The sequence below is a fragment of the Schistocerca cancellata genome, chromosome 1 (assembly GCF_023864275.1).
Source record: "Schistocerca cancellata isolate TAMUIC-IGC-003103 chromosome 1, iqSchCanc2.1, whole genome shotgun sequence".
In the NCBI taxonomy this organism is placed as follows: Eukaryota; Metazoa; Arthropoda; class Insecta; order Orthoptera; family Acrididae; genus Schistocerca; species Schistocerca cancellata.
Window position 1 is genome coordinate 348,553,808 of NC_064626.1, and position 21,523 is coordinate 348,575,330.

The 21,523-nt window shown below is 39.4% G+C and overlaps 1 protein-coding gene across 3 annotated transcripts in view; it reads right to left on the reverse strand.

Moving 5' to 3' along the window:
• Nucleotides 1-21,523, reverse strand: part of LOC126173722 (cilia- and flagella-associated protein 20) — a 73,015-nt gene that overhangs the window by 40,902 nt on the left and 10,590 nt on the right. Inside the window, exon 2 of one of the 3 annotated variants that reach the window (XR_007535479.1) lies at nt 15,075-15,134. The exons of the other annotated variants lie outside the window; for them this stretch is intronic. The gene's annotated coding sequence lies outside the window, so the exon portion shown is untranslated. The remainder of the gene's footprint in view (nt 1-15,074; nt 15,135-21,523) is intronic. 3 annotated transcript variants of the gene reach the window in all.

A 21,523-nucleotide genomic window follows, 5' to 3' on the forward strand; every position in this document is an offset into this window, starting at 1 on the left:
AAAGGCAGTCTAATCAGCAATAATCAACAACATGAAGATGCAAGAAGCAATGAAAACTACAGCATTAAATAGATACATAAATTAGATCCACAGGGCAAGTAGCCTGTAATGGTCGTGTCATAACGATCTATCTATTTCTTCAGGTTGTTTCCATCAGGAACACTGTGCTCCACAACCACAGTAATGAGATCCAGGATATGAGGTAGGACAGCATCAGTCATAAAGTTTTTAATTTTTTTTTTTAATTGAAAAAGATTTGCAGCTGATGTCCTCACTCTTATCTTGGAGCTCTCTATTGCAAAAAAATTCGAAATTACATCCCCTTTCATACCTTCAAGTGGGGCCTGCCAACAAGGAGATGACCATGAGGAAAAGAGCGAATGACCAATGGAAGTATAACACTATACATGTCAGAGTGTAGAATGTCAAATGTTTGAATACGGTAGGGAAGTTAGAAAATCTGAAAAGGGAAATGCAGAAACTCACCCTAGATACTGAGAGTTAGTGAAATTAAATGGAAAGAAGATAAAGATTCCTGGCCGGACAAATAATATCAGCAGAAAATGATCTAACAGGAGTATGATTTATTATGGACAGGAAAGTAGACCGGAGTGTGAATGGCTGAGAACAGCTGAGTGATCCAATTGTTGTTCAGACATACATGCTTATGTCATAAGCAGAAAAAGGGGAGAGAGGGGGGGAGAGAGAGAGAGAGAGAGAGAGAGAGAGAGAGAGAGAGAGAGAGAGAGAGAGAGTATGAGGATATTAAATGGTAATTCAGTATGTAAAGGGAGATGATAATCTAATAATTACGGGGAATTTGATGGCTCTACTAGGAAAAGGAACAGAAGACAGTTATGAGAGTTAAGGGCTAGATCATAGGAAAGAGAGGCGAAAGACATATTAGGTTCTGTAATAAATTTCAGCTATTAACAGCAAATACACTGTTCAAAATTCACAAGAGGAGGTGGCGTACTTGGGAAAGGTCTGGAGACATGGGAAGATTCTAGCTGGATTACATTCTTGTCAGACAGAGATTTGAAAATCAAATATTGGATTGTAAGGCGTGTCCAGTAGCAGATATATATACTCAAACTACACTTTAGTAATTATATAGATGAAACTGAAATTTAAGAGAATGTGGAAACAAGTGGGATACTTAAGTACTGGAAAGATGTGGGATACTTGCGTACTGATGAATGATGAGATGCATTTGAACTTCTCTTGGGTGGTAGATAATGCTATAATAGATACCACAGTAGGCAGTTCAGTGGGAGAGGAATGGACATCTGTAAAAAGGGCAATCTGTGACGTAGGACACATAAATGGGGACAAAGCGGTTAACTGTAAAGAAACCTTGTGTAACAGAAGAAATACTTTGAGTGTTTGAAGAAAGAAGGAAGTACAAAAATGGTCAAGGAAAAGATATCAGTCACTTAGAAATGGAATAAATAGGATGTACAGAGAAACTAAGTCGAAATATCTAAAGGAAAAATGTGAAAAAAATCAAAAAAGAAATGGTCATCAGAAGGACCGATTCAACACATAGAAAAGTTGAAATCTTTGTTGAAATGAAAAGCAAGAGCGGCAACATAAAGAGTGCAAAGGTAATACCACTGTTAAACACACAGGAGAGAGGGCAGAGAGGTGGAAAGGGTACACTGAAGGCCTCCATGAGAGGGTGGAATTATATGGTGATGTAATAGAAGAAGAAATGGGAATCAGTATAGATGACATAGGGGATCCAGTATTCAAAACAGAGCTTTTAAGGTAGAAGTGATATGTAACATCCCTTTGGAATTTGTAAGATCATTGTGGAAAATGGCAACCAAACTACTACTCAAGATGGTGTGCAGATTTTATGAGTCTGGAAACACTATCAGACTCTCAGACAAATGGGGACAGTAGAACCATACTGATTCATGTTACATTTTTTCTTTATTAGAGCTTTTCATGTGGATGCATGGAAGAAAATATAAATTTTCATGCCACATTAATCTAGGTGCAAAAACCACTGTCTTCTATAAGAATATTTCAGTCTCCCACTTCTGAATTGATCTTACTTTGAAAAATACATCCTGCCATACTGACCCAAGTGAAAAACCACGTTTGGATCATTATGGCTCCAAGTTATGGGTCTAATTTAGTGTGAAAGCTGAAGTGATCCAAATGCAAAATATTATTATGACTGTGTCTTATAGTATGGATTTGTCTACGTCTACATCTACATTTATACTCCGCAAGCCACCCAACGGTGTGTGGCGGAGGGCACTTTACGTGCCACGGTCATTACCTCCCTTTTCTGTTCCAGTTGCGTATGGTTCGCGGGAAGAACGACTGTCTGAAAGCCTCCGTACGCGCTCGAATCTCTCTAATTTTACATTCGTGATCTCCTCGGGAGGTATAAGTAGGGGGAAGCAATATATTCGATACCTCATCCAGAAACGCACCCTCTCAAAACCTGGCGAGCAAGCTACACCGCGATGCAGAGCGCCTCTCTTGCAGAATCTGCCACTTGAGTTAGCTAAACATCTCCGTAACGCTATCACGGTTACCAAATAACCCTGTGACGAAATGCGCCGCTCTTCTTTGGATCTTCTCTATCTCCTCCGTCAACCCGATCTGGTACGGATCCCACACTGATGAGCAATACTCAAGTTTAGGTCAAACGAGTGTTTTGTAAGCCACCTCCTTTGTTGATGGACTACATTTTCTAAGGACTCTCCCAATGAATCTCAACCTGGCACCCGCCTTACCAACAATTAATTTTATATGATCATTCCACTTCAAATCGTTCCGCATGCATACTCCCAGATATCTTACAGAAGTAACTGCTACCAGTGTTTGTTCTACTATCATATAATCATACAATAAAGGATCCTTCTTTCTATGTATTCTCAATACATTACATTTGTCTATGTTAAGGGTCAGTTGCCACTCCCTGCAGCAAGTGCCTATCCGCTGCAGATCTTCCTGCATTTCGCTACAATTTTCTAATGCTGCAACTTCTCTGTATACTACAGCATCATCTGCGAAAAGCCGCATGGAACTTCCGACACTATCTACGAGGTCATTTATATATATTGTGAAAAGCAATGGTCCCATAACACTCCCCTGTGGCACGCTAGAGGTTACTTTAACATCTGTAGACATCTCCCCATTGATAACAACATGCTGTGTTCTGTTTGCTAAAAACTCTTCAATCCAGTCACACAGCTGGTCTGATATTCCGTAGGCTCTTACTTTGTTTATCAGGCGACAGTGCGGAACTGTATTGAATGCCTTCCGGAAGTCAAGGAAAATAGCATCTACCTGGGAAACTGTATCTAATATTTTCTGGGTCTCATGAACAAATAAAGCGAGTTGGGTCTCACACGATCGCTGTTTCCGGAATACATGTTGATTCCTACAGAGTAGATTCTGGGTTTTCAAAAACGACATGATACGCGAGCAAATGTGTAATGTGTTATATAATAGTCAAAAATAGATGCTCATTTTTTATTGTTGTTGATGTCTTCAGTCACAAGACTAATTTGATGCAGCTCTCCTTACTAGTCTATCCTATGCAACCCCTCATCTCTGCATAATGGCTGCAGCTTACAAAGATTTGAACCTCCTTACTGTATTCATTTCTTGGTCTCCCTCTACAAGTTTTACTTCCCTCTATTACCAAACGTATGATATCTCGATGTCGCAAAATGTGTCCTGTCAACATCCCCCTCTTTTGTCAAGATCCATCATAAATTTCATTTTTCCCCAATTTCATTCAGTACCTCATTATCAGTTACTAAGTCTACCTAGGTAATCTTCAGCATTCTTCTGTTTTACCACATTTCAAAAGGTTCTGCTCTCCTGTTTAAACTCATTGGCATTCATGCTGTCCTCCTTTGTATGGATATTCATTATTACCAGGTACTCCTATTTGTAATGCAAACAATCTGCTTTGGAGAGGGACCGCCTTTTCCCGTTACCCTACTATTGAATCAGAGTCTGATAGCAGCTCTACCAATTTTTTCCATTATTTTGCATATAATCAATGGCAGCCAATACTTATTAAACTAAGGCTTCAGCAGTATTCACATCTGTCAGCACCTGTCTTCTTTGTCTGGGAATATTTTCTTGTTAAAAACTGGGGAGCCATAGTTAGGCATGTAACAACACTTTATTAGCTATTATAGCTAATACAGTTACAGGACAATCACCACTGAAAGCAAGCTACTGAACGACAAACACAGGGAGAGATAAACACATACAACAAAGCAAAGAGAAAATAGTAAACCAAAATTATTAAATTGTTCATACTTCAAAACTTCCCCCAGTTTTGTTATTCCACTAATGCATTTAAAAAAATGACACATACATAGTGATACATTCTAAGCATAAAAATTAAAGCATCAATTATATCCCAATTTCATTATCTCCATTGTCAGATATAGCAGACTAAACTGTACACTCATAATTCCTATAGCTCAGATATCTGCCACTGGTTCCTTGCAGCTGATGTATTTGACATCCAGGTAGCCTTTATTGTACAATCGTCATATAAAATCGTCAACTGTAGAGTTCCAAGTTCTTACTGCCTGCTTCAACTCATATAAAGCTTTATTGAGTTTACATACAAGTACTTCCTTATTTTTTTACACCTTGAGGAACTTTCACATAAATTTCATAGTCATATCCTTTTACCTGTGCACTGTCTTTAATAACTAAGTCTAACTTATACCTTTCAATATTTCCAGATGCATCTCTTTTCACTTTGAATGCCCACTTTCAGTCAATTATTATTTTACTTATTAGAAGTGGAATATACACCCAGTTCCATTGGATGGCACAGAGTAAAATTCTTCATTTATTGCTCTTCTCTATTCATTCTCATCATGCCAATACTTCACACCTTCAAAATTTTGAGGGCCGTTTTCCATATATGCTTCTACATTCATTGCCAACAGTGTGTAGTTGCCCAAGTATCTAGGACTTCTCGTTATTCTATTGCTTTTCTGCAGAGGTTCTGTTCCCCTCACCTCTTCTGAAGTCACAAGTTCTGAGTTATTTTCAGCAATTTGTTTAGTTATCTCAAAGTTCATTTCATTCTGATGATCTCGATCTTCTGCTTTGTTCTGTGGGTGTCCATTTGAATAGTCTTCTTCATGATCCAGTCCCATATATCTTGCACACCAGATGGAATAGTTTTGTCACGGCTGGCTTTCCCAAGGATGATGTTGATTCTGAGGGAATGTTGTCTACTTCATGGACCTTGTTGACTTAGGTCTTCCAATGTTTTTTTCAAATTCTTCTCATAGTATCATATCACCCATCTCATTTGCATCTACCTCCACCTTCAAATAGGAATTGTTCTGGAAGGTAGGAGACGAGGTACTGGCAGAAGTAAAGCTGTGAGTACGGGGCATGAGTCGTGCTTGGGTAGCTCAGATGGTAGAGCACTTGCCCGCGAAAGGCAAAGGTCCCGAGTTCGAGTCTCGGTCCGGCACACAGTTTTAATCTGCCAGCAAGTTTCAGGAATTGTCCTCTTCAAAAATTACATAGCTTCCAAATACAATTTTATGTTGTTTGGGACACCATAATCTATAACCATTGGGACAATATCCAGTCATGAAACACTGTAATAGCCTGCTGCCAAACTTGCAGTCATTAATTTCTTTGGAACGTGCAAGCACACAACACACCCAAACACATGTAGTTTCTTCAAGTTGGGCTTACTTTCCTGCCACATACTGCTGAAATTTCTGCATATAAAGCTGAAGTAGGTCTATGATGAATTATAAAAACAATGGAAAGTCCAATATTGTAAAGAGGATAGATTTCCACTCACCATATAGTGTAGATGTAGAATCGTAGACAGACAAAAAGACTGCTGAACATGTGAGCTTCCGGCCAAAGGGCCTTATTGTAAAGTAGATAACAAATGCACATTTGTGGAAGCACAACTAACACACAAATGACCATTGTCTCTGGTCACTGAGGTCAGACTGTGAGCAACTGGCAGTTGCTTGCAGTCTGGCCTCAGTGGCCAGAGAAAGTTGACATGGTTCAAATGGCTCTGGGCACTATGGGACTTAACTTCGGAGGTCATCAGTCCCCTAGAACTTAGAACTACTTAAACCTAACTAACATAAGGACATCATACACATCCATGCCCGAGGCAGGATTCGAACCTGCAACCGTAGCGGTCGTGCGGTTCCAGACTGTAGCACCTAGAACCGCTCGGCCACAAAGTTGACATGTCTGTGTGAGTTTTGCTTGGGTGAATGTGTATTTTATCTACTTTAGAAGGATGTCTTTTGTCCAAAAGCTCACATGTTCAGCAGTCATTTATTGGGGCTCACTGTGATTCAAAATCTCCATTATATAGTGAGCAGCAGTCTATCCTTTTCATAATAATGTAATTTTTACATCCTTGATTTTCTGTTGCTTTTCATAATATTGCAGTCATATAAACAGCTTTCCAAGTTTCCATCCAAGAACCACAAAATGAGCTTTTTCAATGATAGTACTATCTGATGGATTTAGTCTGTTTTGTTGGGTGAACTTTATAACAAACTAAGACTCCAACCTTTTTTCTCAAAGAATTTCATCATTTTATTTGAAATGATTTCACAACCATTGTCACATCTAATTCTGCTAATTGTCATGTTAAAATAAGCTGTAGCTAGTCCATAATATACCTTAAAATAATGAAACAGGACTGACTGACGAGTACAAGCTGCTGTAAAGAGCATATAATCATCAGTGAAAGTCACTATATATTACTTTCCATCGAAAAACTGGCAATATAGAACCAAGCATATCACTGTTTCTCAGCTGGCTCAAACCCGAGACTGAATATGTGGTAACCATGCTTATTTACCTTTTATGCAACTCAAAAATGTATTTACATGTTCAGTACACTTTACTTTGTCCAGTCCCTGTGCCAAGTTCAAATATCCTAAACATTTATGCCAGAAGTTTAAATTCCTGTCTGATTCACGAGCACTACCCACAGCACTTGTAGCATGTTTTAACAAAAAGGGTAGACAAGCCTGGGTGTTTTCTTTGAGCTAAAGCTATAACTTTATCACTTTTTTGAAGTGAGCCTGTTGAACTATCTAAAACAATGTGGTATCCAGCCATTTCTTGTTTACATACTGACACAGATTATTTAGTGAATTGACACCAAAAGAACACATTTTATTTTTATTCAAAATTTCTTGTTGATGTAGTCTTCAGTCCAAAGACTGGTTCGATGCAGCTCTCCATGCTACTCTATCCCGTGCAAGCCTCTTCATCTCCAAGAAACTACTGCAACCTACATCCCTCTGAATCTGCTTACTATATTCATCTCTTGTCTCCCTCTTTGATTTTTACCCCACATGGTTCCCTACAGTACTAAACTGGTGATCAGTTGATGCCTCAGAATGAGCTCTACCAACCAAACCCTCCTTTTGGTCATGTTGTAGCACAAATTTCTCTTCTCCCCAATTCTGTTCGGTACCTCCTCATTAGTTATGTGATCTACCTATCTAATCTTCAGCATTCTTCTGTCACACCACATTTTCAAAGCCTCTATTTTCTTCTCGTCTAAAACTGTTTATCATCCATGTTTCACTTCCATGGCTAAAATCCACACAAATACTTTTCAAAAGGACTTCCTGGCACTTACATCTATGTTTGATGTTAACAAATTTCTGTTCTTCAGATACAATTTTCTTGCTGTAGCCAGTCTATGTTTTATATCCTCCCTACTTCATCATAGCAAATCTCATTTACTACTTTAAGTGTCTCATTTCCTAATCTAATACCCTCAGCGTCACCTGATTCAATTCAACTACATTCCATTACCATCATTTTGCTTTTGTTGATGTTCATCTTATATCCTCCTTTCAAGATACTTTTCATTCTGTTCATCTGCTTTTCCAAGTCCTTTGGTGCCTCTGCCAAAACTGCAATGTCATCAGCAAACCTCAAAATTTTTATTTACTCTCCCTGGACTTTAATTCCTACTTCCAATTTTTCTTTTGTTTCCTTTACTGCTTGCTCAAAATACAGACTGAATAACACTGGGGATAGGCTACAACCCTGCCTCACTCCCTTCTTAACCACGGCTTCTCTTCCATGAGCTTCAACTCTTATAACTGCCTTCTGGTTTCTGTACAAATTGTAAATAGCCTTTCACTCCCTGTATTTTACCCCTGGCATCTTTAGAATTTGAAAGAGAGCATTCCAGTCAATATTGTGAAAAGCTTTCTCTATGTCTACAAATGCTATAACTATAGGTTTGCCTTTCCTTAACTTATGTTCTATGAGAAGTCATAGGGTTGGTATTGCCTTGTGTGTTCCTACATTTCTCCAAAATCCAAACTGATCTATCCCGAGGTTGGCTTCTACAAGTTTTGCCATTCTTCTGTAAAGAATTTGTGTTAGTATTTTGCAGTTGTGAATTATTAAAGTGATAGTTCAGTAATTTTCACACCTGTTAGCACCTGCTTTTTTTGGAATTGGAATTATTATATTCTTTTTGAAGTATGAGGGTATTTCGCCAATCTCGTACATCCTGCACACCAGATGGAAAGAGTTTTGTCATGGCTGCTATCCCAAGGCTAACAGCAGCTCTGATGGAATGTTCTCCACTCCCGGAGCCTTGTTTTGACTTAGGTCTTTCAGTTCTTTGTCAAATTCTTCACACAGTACCACATCACCCTTCTCATCTTCCTGCCCTCAAGTGCATCTCCCTTGTGTAGACCCTCTATACACTCCCTCCACCTTTCTGCTTTCCCTTTTTTGCTTAGGACTGGTTTTTCCATCTGATCTCTTGATATTCATACAGGTGGTTCTCTTTCCTCCAAAGGTCTCTTTAATTTTCCTGTAGGCAGTATCTATCTTACCCTTAGTTATATATGCTTCTACATCCTTACATTTGTCCTCTAGCCATTCCTGCTTAGCCATTTTTCACTTCCTGTCAATCTCATTTTTAGATGTTTGTATTCCCTTTCATCTGCTTCATTTATTGCATTTTTATGTTTTCCACTTTCAACAATTAAATTCAATATCTTTTGTGTCATCCAATATCTTTTGTGTAACCCTCATCTTTTTACCTACTTGCTTCTCTGCTGCCTTTACTAATTCATCTCTCAAAGCTACTCATTCTCTATTCCTTTACCCTGTTCTTATCAATCATTCCCTTGAAAACCTCTACTACCTCTGGTTCTTTCAGTTTATCCAGGTCCCATGCCATTAAATTCCTGCCTTTTTTGCAGCATTTTTAGTTTTAATCTGCAGTTCATAACTAATAAATTGTAGTCAGAGTCCACATCTGCCCCTAGAAATGTCTTACAATTTAAAATCTGGTTCCTAAATCTCTGTATAACCATTATATAATCAATCTGAACCCTTCCAGTACCTCCAGGTCTTCCATGAATACAAGCTTCTCTCATGATTCTTAAAAAAAAACCATTAGCGATGATTTAATTATGCTCTGTGCAAAATTCTACCAGGTGGCTTCCTGTTTCGTTCCTTTCTCCCAGTCCACATTCACCAACTACTTTTCCTTCTCTTCCTTTTCCTACTATCGAATCACAGTCCTCCATGACTATTAAATTTTCTGCTCCCTTAACTATTTGCATAATTTCTTTTACATCATCATACCTTTCCTCAATCTCCTCTCATCTGCAGAGCTAGTTGACATAAAAACTTGTACTACTGTGGTGGGCTTCGGGTCAATCTTGGTTACAATAATGCGTTCACTATGCTGTTCATAGTAGCTTATATGCATTCCTACTTTTTTTATTCATTATTAAACCTACTCCTTCATTACTCCTGTTTGACTTTGTATTTATAATCCCGTATTCACCTGATCAGAAGTCTTGTTCCTCCTGCCACCGAACTTCACTGATTCTCACTATACCTAACTTTAACCTGTACATTTCCCTTTTTAAATTTACCACCTACCTGCCCGATTAAGAGATCTGACATTCCATGCTCCGATCCATACAACACCAGTTTTGTTTCTTGTGATGACGACGTCCTCTTGAGTAGTCCTCACCTGGAGATTGGAAGAGGGAACTATTTTACCTCTGGAGTATTTTACCCAAGAGGCTGCCATCATCATTTAACCATACAGTAGAGCTACATGCCCTCGGGAAAAATAATGGCTGTAGCTTCCCCTTGCTTTCAGGTGTTTGCGGTACCAGCACAGCAAGGCCAGTTTGGTTGATGTTACAAGGCCAGATCAGCAATCATCCAGGCTGTTGCCCCTGTCACTACTGAAAAGGCTGCTGCCCCTCTTCAGGAGCCATATGTTTGTCTGGCCTCTCAACAGAAATCCCTCCGTTGCCGTGGCACCTATGGTACAGGTATCTGTTTTGCTGAGGCACGCAAGCCTCCCTGCCAACGGCAATGTCGATGGTTCTTAGTTGTTTTATATTCATCAAAGGAATAGATTTATTACGTAAATGTTCTGTTGCCTCTGAAAAAAGCAAAATTGTTTTTTATAACAAAAGCTGGTAAGTCATGCCTTTCTGCTCAAAATTTTTAGTTAATGAATTCTGCAAACCATGAGCAGTTTCCTTGTCATTGGGGTACCCCAAGAGATAGTGTGAAATTCATAGGATTGTTTGTGATTTCGTGTTGTTTTTGAGATGTTCTCTCAGAAGAGCCTTCTTCTGTGAAAAAATTATTCAGCTATGTCATCTAGAGCAGGCTCCTCCACTTCCATGTGCGGCTGTTCCAAAACACTCAATAATTCCAACTCACTTAAAACAGCTTCAAACCTAAGTTTCCAATTGCTGAAGTTTCTTGCCAAAGAACAATGGTACCCTATATTTATGCTGTTTCCTGTGCCATGATTGTAGATTATTAGTCAACCCCCCATGAACCATGGACCTTGCCGTTGGTGGGGAGGCTTGCGTGCCTCAGCGATACAGATAGCCGTACCATAGGTGCAACCACAACGGAGGGGTATCTGTTGAGAGGCCAGACAAATGTGTGGTTCCTGAGGAGAGGCAGCAGCATTTTCAATAGTTGCAGGAGCAACAGTTTGGATGATTGACTGAACTGGCCTTGTAACACTAACCAAAACGGCCTTGCTGTGCTGGTACTGCAAACACTGCAAGGGGAAACTACAGTCGTAATTTTTCCCGAGCGCATGCAGCTTTACTGTATGGTTAAATGATGATGGTGTCCTCTTGGGTAAAATATTCTGGAGGTTAAACAGTTCCCCTTTTGGATCTCGGGCAAGGACTACTCAGGAGGACGTTGTTATCAGGAGAAAGAAAATTGGCATTCTACGGATCGGAGGGTGGAATGTAAGATTCCTTAAACGGGCAGGTAGGTTAGAAAATTTAAAAAGGGAAATGGATAGGTTAAAGTTAGGTATAGTGGGAATTAGTGAAGTTCGGTGGCAGGAGGAACAAGACTTCTGGTCAGGTGGAATATGGGGTTATAAACACAAAATCAAATTGGGGTAATGCAGGAGTAGGTTTAATAATGAATAGGAAAATAGGAATGCGGGTAAGCTACTACAAACAACATAGTGAGCACATTATTGTGGCCAAGATAGATACAAAGCCCATGCCTACCACAGTAGTAGTACAAGTTTATATGCCAAATAGCTCCGCAGATGAAGATAATGATGAAATGTATGACGAGATAAAAGAAATTATTCAGGTAGTGAAGGCAGACGAAAATTTAATACTCATGGGTTACTGGAATTTGATAGTAGGAAAAGGAAAAGAAGGAAACCTAGTAGGTGAATATGGAATGGGGGTAAGAAATGAAAGAGGAAGCCGTCTGGTAGAATTTTGCACAGAGCATAACTTAATCACAGCTAACACATGGTTCAAGACTCATGCAAGAAGGTTGTATACATGGAAGAAGCTTGGAGATACTAGAAGGTATCAGATAGATTATATAATGGTAAGACAGAGATTCAGCAACCAAGTTTTAAATTGTAAGACATTTCCAGGGGCAGATGTGGACTCTGACTACAATCTATTGGTTATGAACTGTAGATTAAAACTGAAGAAACTGCAAAAAGGTGGAAATTTGAGGAGATGGGACATTGATAAACTGAAAGAAACAGAGGTTGTAGAAAGCTTCAGGGAGAGCATTAGGGAATGGTTGATAAGAATTGGGGAAAGAAATACAGTAGAAGAAGAATTGGTTGCTTTGAGAGATGAAATAGTGGGCTAATACAAATCCTTGGGTAACAGAAGAGATATTGAATGTAACTGATGAAAGGAGAAAATACAAAAATGCAGTAAATGAAGTAGGCAAAAAGGAATACAAACGTCTCAAAAATGAGATCAACAGTAAGTGCAAAATGGCTAAGGACAAATGTAAGGATGTAGAGGCGCATATCACAAGGGTTAAGAGAGATACTGCCTACAGGAAAATTAAAGACACCTTTGGAGAAAAGAGAACAACTTGCATGAATATCAAGAGCTCAGATGGAAACCCAGTTCTAAGGAAAGAAGGGAAACAGAAAGGTGTAAGGAGTATACAGAGGGTCTATACAAGGGCGATGTTCTTGAGGACAATATTATACAACTGGAAGAGAATGTAGATGAAGATGAAATGGGAGATATGTTACTGCATAAAGAGTTTGACAGAGCACTGAAAGATCTAAATCGAAACAAGGCCCCGGGAGTAGACAACATTCCATTAGAACTACTGACAGCCTTGGGAGAGCCAGGCCTAACAAAACTCTACCATCTAGTGAGCAAGATGTATGAGGCAGACGAAATACGCTCAGACTTCAAGAAGAATATAATAAGTCCAATTTCAAAGAAAGCAGGTGCTAACAGGTGTGAAAATTACCGAACTATCAGTTTAATAAGTCACGGCTCCAAAATACTAACACAAATTCTTTGCAGACGAATGGAAAAACTGGTAGAAGCCGACCTTGGGGAAGATAAGTTTGGATTCCGTAGAAATGTTGGAACACGTGAGGCAATACTGACCCTACGACTTATCTTAGAAAATAGATTAAGCAAAGGCAAACCTACGTTTCTAGCATTTGTAGACTTAGAAAAAGCTTTTGATAATGTTGACTGGAATACTCTCTTTCAAATTCTGACGGTGGCAGGGATAAAATACAGGGAACGAAAGGCTATTTACAATTTGTACAGGAACCAGATGGTAATTATAAGAGTTGAGGGGCATGAAAGGGAAGCAATGGTTGGGAAGGGAGTGAGAGAGGGTTGAAGCCTATCCCCGATGTTATTCAATCTGTATACTGAGCAAGCAGTAAAGTAAACAAAAGAAAATTTGGAGTAGGAATTAAAATCCACGGAGAAGAAATAAAAACTTTGAAGTTCGCCGATGACATTGTAATTCTGTCAGAGACAGCAAAGGACCTGGAAGAGCAGCTGAACATAATGGACAGTGTCTTGAAAGGAGGACATAAGATGAACATCAACAAAAGCAAAATGAGGATAATGGAATGTAGTCGAATTAAATCGGGTGATGCTTAAAGTAGTAAATTAGTTTTGCTATTTGGGGAGCAAAATAACTGATGATGGTTGAAGCAGAGAGAATATAAAATGTAGACTGGCAATGGCACGGAAAGTGTATCTGAAGAGGAGAAATTTGTTAACATCGAGTATAGATTTAAATGTCAGGAAGTCGTTTCAGAAAGTATTTGTATGGAGTGTAGCCATGTATGGAAGTGAAACGTGGACGATTAATAGCTTAGACAAGAAGAGAATAAAAGCTTTCAAAATGTGGTGCTACAGAAAAATTCTGAAGATTAGATGGGTACATCACATAACTAATGAGGAGGTATTGAATAGAATTGGAGAGAAGAGAAATTTGTGGCACAATTTGACTAGAAGAAGAGATTGGTTGGTAGGACATGTTCTGAGGCATCAAGGGACCGCCAATTTAGTATTGGAGGGCAATGTGTAGGGTAAAAATCATAGAGGGAGACCAAGAGATGAATACACTAAACAGATTCAGAAGGATGTAGGTTGCAGTAGGTACTGAGAGAAGAAGCAGCTTGCACAGGATAGAGTAGTATGGAGAGCTGCTTCAAACCAGTCTCTGGACTGAAGACCACAACAACAGTGAACTAATGAATTCATTTTCCCACCATTGTTACTGTCACAATTTAACACTTTGCTCTGGAATCATAACCTACTTTTATAACTAGAAACATATGTGAATATTTTGTAGTTAAAAACTAGGAAGCCACACTACCAGATGGAATAGTTTTGTCTTGCCTGACTCTCCCAAGAATCTCCGCAATTCTGTGGGAATGTTGTCTACTCCTAGTCTTCCAATCAGCTGTCAAATTCTTCTCATAGTATCATATCACCAATCTCACTTAATTCTACTTCCTCTTCCCTTTCTATACTACTGTTTCCCAGTTCACATCTCTTTGTTCAGCCCCTCTGTATATTACTTTCCACCTTCTATTTTCCCTTCTTTGCATATCAGGACACAGGATGACCATGACATTCTACATTCCCTTAATCAGTACCAGCTGTGACCTGAAGTCATACTGGATGGCATCTCACACCATAATGACAGGAGTAACATTACTGTAATTGTCCAAAGCATTTCAAGACTGGGAAATCTCCCTAGGCTGCCACCATAGTCCCCAATAACATTCATTCGAGGTAGTGCACAAGCATGATTCATCACTGGACACAATGGAACACCGTTAACCAACAGTCCATGCTTCCCGGTCAAGGAACACTTCAAAAACATTCATTTGTGTTGCAGTGTTAATACAGCATACAAATGGGATGATTATGGGATTACAGAATTGTCCAATTCCACTCGTCTGCTCTGACTCATGACGTCACCAATATGGCAGAAATGACCATTCTCGACATATTCAATATTGTGCCTATGTCGTCATTACATAAACATAACAACAAACACAGCAATACATATAAAAACAACAAACACATCTCCCTCTAACGCATAGTCAAACTAACTGCATCAGTGTGGGAAATTGGGGGTTTTTGGGTGGGGACAAACTAAATATAAAAATATAAAAACACACACCATGATCACAAAACACACAAAACGACGACAGAAAAACAACACAAATTCCCACATTCTGCTATACTCACAATATCCACATGAATCGGTCACTTCTCTTCACCTACATAGCTCAACCACAATTGTCGATACTACAAAATAAAAACCAACACACCCAAAAATTATAATCAGATCACAACTATTGATACCACAAAACCAACACCTGAAACAATAGAAATTGGAATCACACACTTCATTTGACCTATATAGGTCAATTACAACTGACAATACCAAAACACACACACCTAGGATGACATACATTGGAAATGGACATTTCCCTTGATCTATATAGGTCAACAACAACTGATGATATCAAAACACACAGAGCTAAGCTGACATGTTGCAAATGGATGCTTCCCTTGACCTATATAGGTCAACAACAGCTCACGATACCAAAATACATATCCAACTACAAAAATTGGAATTGGATACTTCCCTTAAACTACATAAATCAACCACAGTTGACGATACCAAAACATCAAACACCTACACCTGCGATAAATAACACCAAACCAACAACACATGAAAAAACCCACAAAACATCACAACTCACGAACAATAGACCCAAGAAAAACGACTACTTACCACGAAAAAATTCTGGCACTACACACTAGGTCAGCCACCCCAATCAAACAAAGCCACACACACACACACACACACACACACACACACACACACAAAAAGAAAAAAACACCTCCCAAATCACCTACAACCTACCAACCCCAACCACCCCCCCTCCCAAACTTCACCCTTCCCCCAAAAACAAAAATCCACCAACAAATAAAAACAAAAAAATAAATGAAACACAATCACACACTACAACGCAAAAACAACTGCAACAAAACAGATCCTCCGCAACATAATCATGAAACAGTCACCCCCCAATGCAACCCACCTAAATCCACAAACATTACCAACAACTCCCCCTCCCCCCCCCCCACATACAAAAGCCCCTCAACTAACCATCCTTGGCCTGTACTTTTTACTAACAGCCCTTAAAAAGACACAAAAAATGCAATACTCCCCAGGGACATTCCTCTGCCTGCAGTACTCACCTAAATGAGATTACAGGTTAGAAGAGCACCTCTTTCCCCTCCCCATGACTGATTTACCTGCCCCCCCTCAAAAAAAAAACTGTCTACTGTGTTAGTACATTCCCCAGTTTCATAGTTTTTGAACTCTTGTGATTTACAACTAAATGATCATAACCCCACTTCCTCGACCCCCTATATGATGAAAAAGCATCTGACACTACCGTACTCCCCACCTCTATGTACTCTTCAATTAACCCCACCAATTCCCTCTTCATACACCCCTCCAAAACAATGAAAACACAATCTGCATACCCACTCCCCCCCCCCCCCCAAATTACGGCCCCCCACACCCATAAACCAGTGGAGACTGACCTCTCCCATATTTTCTCTTCCCAAACTGTGATTTATCTATCTCAACCGGCATCCCCGGCCCACCCAACTTACCTCCATGCTTCACATATTTTGAACGCACTTCCCTACAACAAGAAAACCAACCAAAACTGTCCTCTCACTCACACCAGTCTCATGCGCACAAAAACTGATGGAGAATCTATAACAAAAATAACAAGTCATCAAAACAATTTATCTCATGGCCAACATAGACTTCTCAAACCAGGTACCGTGTCTAATGGAGTGCCAAAGATTATCCCTTTGGCACTGCCACATGTAAGTCCCTGGTCCGAGACGCCAGAACTCTTGCCAACCGCATATTTTCTTTACAGATACTGTACTTGACTATTTCAGCTAGCAGTTCAAACATCTGCAAAAATTTTTTGAGGGACATCATGTCCTCCCCCATCTCAGCACACAACCGCAAACTGAAATTTCACTGTCATATCCTTACCTGACAAAAGAAGCCACAAAATAAATTAAACGCCTTACCGCACAACAAACAGCAAACCAATAACACCAATCAACACAGCAACCACAGAAACAAAACAAAAACATTAATTGATAACTCACTGAAACTAATTTCCGTTCTTCAATCACAGGCAATCCAAATTACTGCACGCTGCGACCAACAACACTCAAATGAATCCAATAAACCACATAACACTTGGATCCTACACACACAACCAGAGGACACCACCAACCACAATAAGACGACATCTACAAATACAAGCAACTCAAACTAAACACTGCAGCGTAATGCAACAAGACGACATCTACAAACACAACCAACTCATAAACTAAACTCTGCGCCATCATTGTGTCACACACCACAACACCCTTACGTCAAGGTCAAAGCTGACGGATGGGATCGGACGCCTCCGTTGACCTCACAATGATTCTTCATCCAACTACTTCTAATTTCTGACTAACAGCATGGGACGACACAAAATATTGCTTGGAGTCCATTACTTGTTTTGAGGGCAGGAGCACATGTAAAGAGATTGCAAGGTGGTTGGTGCTCCTCCCTTGTGGTGATCAGACATGGTTGACTAGACTCTTAACAACGAGTAAGCCTGCCAACACATTCCATGCATTAAAGATCAGGTGACTGTCACATCCTAAATGCCCCACACGTCTGGATGTTGCATGCAATAACAATTAAATCAAATGGAGACCCACCATGTAATCCTTCCGAACTCTTCTCATGTCCTAATAACACTGTTTCATATGAGTATGCGGCATCTACTTGCCCTTCACAGTGCTCACTCAACATATGACACTATTCATATTCCTCAAGTAACATACCAGGCCTGATAAGAACACTATACATGAACAACACCTTATGCACTCTAGTGGCCATTCCAAAGCTACCCACTGTTCTTCTACTGTATTTCTTTCCTGTTTCAGTCAATCATTGAATGCTCTCTCTGAAACTATCAACAATCTATGTTTCTTTCAATTTATCCAGGTGCCAGCTCCTTAATTTACTACCTTTTCTTGTAATTTCTTCAGTTTTAATTTAAAGTTCATAACCAATAAATTATGGTCAAAGTCCAGAACCAGCCCTGGAAATGTATTACAGTTTAAAATCTGGTTCTGAAATCTGTATCTCACCATTCAGCAATCGATCTGAAACCTTCTGGTATCTCCATGTTTCCTCCATGTATATAACATACTTACATAATTCTGAAACCAAGTGTTAGTGGTGATTAAATTATGCTCTGTGCAAAAATTTACCTTTTACCATTCTTTTTCCTTAGTCCATATTCTCCCATTGTTTTTCTTTCTCTTCCTTTAAATACTTTCAAGTTCCAGTACCCCATTATGATAAAAGTTTCAACTTCCTTAGCTATCTGAAAAATTTCTTTTATCTCATTATACATTTTTTTTATCTCATCATCATTTAGAGTGTTAGTTGGTATATAAACTTGTACTACTGTGGTGGATGTTGGCTTTGGGACTATCTTGGCTACAAAAACACATTCACGAGGCTTTTCGTATTAGCTTACACACATTCGTATTTTATTATTCAATATTAGATCTTCTACTGTGTTACCTCTGTTTGATATACTGTTTTTATAATCCTGTACTAACCAAAGGAGAAGTCCTGTTATTCCTGCCCCTGCACTTACTGAAAAGGCTGATATCTCTCATCAGGAACTATATGTTTGTGTGGCCTCTACACAGATACCCCTCCACTGTTGTTGCACCTACAGTACAACTGTGTATCACTGATAGTGAGGCGCGAAAATCACCCCCACCTCAGCAAGGCCCACGGTTCGTGGGGAGATTCCACCTAGTACGTACGATATACGAAACACCCTTAGACTTCAAGAAGAATGTAAGAACTGCAGTTCTAAAGTAAACACTGCTGAGAGGTGTGAATGCTACCAGATCATCATTTTATAAGTCTTGGTGGCAAAATACTGGCACAACACAATGAAAAAACAGATAGCAGCCCATCTCAAGGAAGTCAGTTTTGGTTCCATAGAAATGCAGGAATGCACCTGGCAATACTGATCCTATGACTTACCTTAGAAAATAGATTTTAAAAAGGCAAACCTATGTTTTTACCATTTGTACATTTAGAGAAAGCATTTGGCAATGTTAACTAGAATGTACTTGTTGAAATTCTGAAGATAGCAGGGACAAAATACTAAGAACAAATGATTATCTACAAATTGTACAGAAATCTGACTGCAGTTATAATAATTGAACATGAAAGGGCGGCAGTAGCTGAGAAGGTAGTGTGCCAGGTTTGAAGCCTATCTCCAAAATGGACTGAATGAAGCATTCAGTACCGCTTCACTATACACGACCTGTTGTGTTTCTACCTTATCTAGACTTCACACTATGCTAAAGATTAGTACGCCACCACACCTATGATTCTGTATTTGCATTTGTCGGCTTTCCCAACTAACAAACTGTCACCTTCCAACTCAGATTTCTAGATATGCTATAGACCAGTCTGTTAGCACAATCTATATTCCAAAAACTAATACAGACACAAAAGAAATATTGTCACTGATCTGTTTGCTTCCTGTTTACACAGGTATAAAGTAACAACATTATGTGCAGTTGACCGTCGATGTTATTCAATCTGTACATTGAACAAACAGTTAAGGAAACCAATGAGGTATTTGAAAAGGGAATTAAAATTCAAGAAGAAATAAAAACTTTGGGTTATGGTGATGACATTGTAATTCTGTCAGTGATGACAAGGGACTTGGAAGGTGGGCTGAACAGAATAGATGGTGTCTTGAAAACAGATTATAAGATGAGTTTCAACAAAAGTAACAACATTAAGGGAAAACACTCAAATTAAATAGAACAAAACTGAGGGAAATGAGACAAAATAGGAAATGAGTTTTGTTCTTTGGGCAGAAAATAACTGATCATGGTCAAAACAGAGAGGATATAAGAGGCAAATTAGCAACGGCAAGAAAGGCATTTCTCAAAAAGCAGTTTAAGACCGAGTATTGATTTAAATGTGGGGAAGTCTTTTCTCTAGGTATCTGTTAGGACAGTAGCCTTGCAAAGAAGTAAAATATAGATGATAAACAGTTCAGACAAGAAGGGAATAGAAACTTTTGAAATAGGAGTTACAGTACAAAGCTGAAGGTTCGAGGGGCAGCTATAATAGCTAATAATGAGGTACTAGGTTTTTGACTTCTGTGTGGGTGCCCGGTATTGAGGACTCCCTATGGGTCAAGTGAAATTTACAATACCAACAGTTTTTATTTTTGAATTTTATTGTTGTATTGAATGTTGAGAATTATGCGTGCTTGATATCTGTTTTGGAATTGTGTTCTTATTCTTACTGTCATACATTTAGTTTGTGCCCATCCAAAACTCCCTATTTCCCATGGGCGTCCTGTACATTTCATTTTATAGCTGGAGATAAATATTATGCATGTCCATCATCCTGATCATGTCACAGGTCAAAGTAGATGAACGAAATCACAGCTTTTGATAATCCCACACATACAAATGGATGTAGGTTGGAGGAGTCATGCTGAGATGAAGAGACTTGCACATGACAGATCTTTGATGTGCAGCAGCAACATGTACACTGCATATTTTTTCGTGTTACGAAGATATAAACTCGAATTCCACCAAACACCACATGTTACTTTCCAAGGCATTGAAATCGAGATTGCGACGCATTTTCTTTTGTAAGCCAGTCATAGCTCATGTCATGTGATCTCGCCAGCTGATGACAGCATAAGACACGTGATGTAGTCAACCAATAGCAAGATCACTCTTAAGTAGCGCTAACACACAAATAAGAAAAGTTGATGGTTTAAATTAATAAACATAGTGTTGCTACAAGAAAAACAGAGGTTTCACATATAATCGTAGTCTCGAAGATTAATAAGCTGCAAGCAAAGCTAAGCTTCTACATATATTGTTGATCTTTTTGCGCCTGTTACACTTTAAGATATATCACACAAATGTGCCAGTAAAATTTTTAATAACGACGTAAATGTCTGATCTTCTGGGCTCGAAATTCTTCTAGATGGTCGCCTACAAAAAGTTGATTTCTAATTGAGAGTCAAACGCTCTGTGCTTTAAGAAATTCATCGTACATTCTCACATATACACTCCTGGAAATTGAAATAAGAACACCGTGAATTCATTGTCCCAGGAAGGGGAAACTTTATTGACACATTCCTGGGGTCAGAAACATCAAATGATCACACTGACAGAACCACAGGCACATAGACACAGGGAACAGAGCATGCACAATGTCGGCACTAGTACAGAGTATATCCACCTTTCGCAGCAATGCAGGCTGCTATTCTCCCATGGAGACGATCGTAGAGATGCTGGATGTAGTCCTGTGGAATGGCTTGCCATGCCATTTCCACCTGGCGCCTCAGTTGGACCAGCGTTCATGCTGGACGTGCAGACCGCGTGAGACGACGCTTCATCCAGTCCCAAACATGCTCAATGGGGGACAGATCCGGAGATCTTGCTGGCCAGGGTAGTTGACTTACACCTTCTAGAGCACGTTGGGTGGCACGGGATACATGCGGACGTGCATTGTCCTG